The sequence below is a fragment of the Capsicum annuum genome, chromosome 4, assembly GCF_002878395.1.
Source record: "Capsicum annuum cultivar UCD-10X-F1 chromosome 4, UCD10Xv1.1, whole genome shotgun sequence".
In the NCBI taxonomy this organism is placed as follows: domain Eukaryota; kingdom Viridiplantae; phylum Streptophyta; class Magnoliopsida; order Solanales; family Solanaceae; genus Capsicum; species Capsicum annuum.
This window is the reverse complement of record NC_061114.1, coordinates 49,538,640-49,540,914: the sequence shown is the minus strand read 5'-3', so window position 1 is coordinate 49,540,914 and position 2,275 is coordinate 49,538,640. Positions and strand designations below refer to the sequence as shown.

At 31.2% G+C, this 2,275-nt stretch overlaps 1 long non-coding RNA gene across 1 annotated transcript; it reads right to left on the bottom strand.

Annotated features, from left to right (window-relative positions):
- Nucleotides 1–848: 848 nt before the first annotated feature.
- On the bottom strand, nt 849–1,921 carry LOC107843531. Its single transcript, XR_001666423.2, has 2 exons — nt 1,410–1,921; nt 849–1,247 (listed from the first exon to the last, which is right to left on the bottom strand). It is a non-coding gene; the product is annotated as an uncharacterized LOC107843531 (long non-coding RNA).
- Nucleotides 1,922–2,275: the final 354 nt, after the last annotated feature.

Below are 2,275 nucleotides of genomic sequence, written 5' to 3'. Positions count from 1 at the left end.
GTAGGTAGCCACGTATACTCCTTAGCTTGACATGTAATCCTTTTTTTATTTTTTTAACAAAAGACACAAAAACGGACAAAGCAACCAAAATTATACAACACAAATACCAAAGCAGCCTGCAATAACACTATACATCATCTATATGTCACCAACAAAAAGTACAATACTGTTCTAAATTACATTTTTCGTCCCTGTGAGGATGACCAAAAACAACAATCCTCCCTTATATTATATTAGGTAATATTCATTTTAAACACTTCCAAGTAAGGATTCACTTGGTATTATTTTTACATTTTTAAAACAGTGAAGCTATTTTTACATTTTTAAAACCAGCTTTAGTACACGTAAGAAATACCGTCCATCTGAAAAAATTGACTTATTCATATTTGACACGTAGAATATTATTTAAAAAGAGAAAAACTTAATTTAATTTTTTCTAACAAATTAGAGAGCGCATCAATAACGGTTGAATCTAATAAATATATTCTTACCAACATAAATTAATTTTAACCGAATTTTTAATGTGTCAAAGAAGACTTGAACGAGCTCAATTTTGTCGAATTTATTTAAAAGATTAAAAAAAGAAAAGAATACGAGATTAACAGATGAGAAGAACAAGATAAAACCAAATATTGATATTGAAGAAAAAACAGATGGAGAAGAAAAGAAAAAAAAAGATTTCTCAAGAAGTTGGAAATTTAGGACTGAATTATAAAATTGAAAATGAAGAAGAAGATAAATAAATAAGGATATGAGCCAATATTATCGTTAGGGGACCAACCAGGACACCACATCAGCAAAAATGGCCTTCAACACGTCTTTAGTGAGTGAAACACACGTGATATGTTAATTGTGCAAAAAATGATAAAATGAGGCACCTAAACACTAGTTTAGGTGTTTAAAATGAATTACGTCTAGTTGAAACGTCAAAGTGAAAGTTCGTGCTAAATTTAGTAGTGCAGCGAGCGATGTGCTTGACCAGTTATTTTTGCTCACTACAGGTAAACGGAAGTATACAAACATAAAGGTTGAAACAGACACTGCAGACAGAAACACACTACACGTACCATATACATGTCAACTGGCTACTGTCTTGGTATTCTCAACTTAAACTTGCTACTTAAACTAGCATTAAGCCCATCGTTGTTTTTAACCTTGTATTATGGCACTGATCAGTCAGTATCAGGTGGGTTGTAGGAGAACTTCGACAACAATTGTGGAACTCCAGCTATTATTGGCCCATATGTCTACAGAAAAGGGAATTGATTGCATTAGTTCAAGTATAACATAAGAGTAAGGCTAGTTAAGGTTGAATAACTGTCTGTAAGATTCCATTGAGGTAAAAGAAAAACAGATTGATCAATTAGCATACTTATTTTCTATTCATGAATGTGCCTACGGTTCGGTACCTTGAAATTATCATGAATTTCACACAATGAAACAGCAAGAAGCTTGAGGTTCTTTGGTACAATGAATTTGCGACTTTCCGGCAACCTCACAAGAAAGACTTTTGTGCACTCCTACAAAGGGAAGTACCAATGGCCTCAAGAACTCTCCTGATGGCAAATTAGATAAATTCAGAATATTATGACCAAGTACCTTTGGCCATTCATTTTATATCAGGCGGCATAAACGGGTAAATCACTGTTTCAAAGTTAGGTCTCCACCACATCCCAAGGCATTCACCTACCTACACTTCAAATGAAAGATATGTGGACCTGTACTATGCCGGTTTTGTAAGTTGAACACTTCTATATTTACATGTTTATCATCTGGACCCCTAAACCCACTAAAAAGTAATATTTAAAACCCTTTCTATATTTACATGTTTGTCATCTGAACCCCTAAACCCACTAAAAAGTAATATTTAAAACCCTTTTTTGGTGAGTGTAACACACTCTCCCCCATATCAGCTTCCACGTCTATCACACCTGACACATCTGTCACGTCATCTGCCATGTCATTTTTTTTTAAAAAATATTACATTAAATTCCAAGTCATTTTTAAAATGATACATAACAAATTAAATATTAAAATTAATTTAATTAAAAAAAAAATTATAAATTGTAGAAAAATTTGAATAATCATGTTTTTATTTTTGCTCACAAATTAAACATCAAATCCATTCCAAATAATTAAAATTCTTCTCCAACTAATTTAAATTTTTAACTATAAATTCATATATACAAACATAATAAATTTTTTATTTTTATATTTGAATATTTTTAACAAATTCACAAAAAGTTTAATTTTTTTCAAGCGAAATTCACTAATT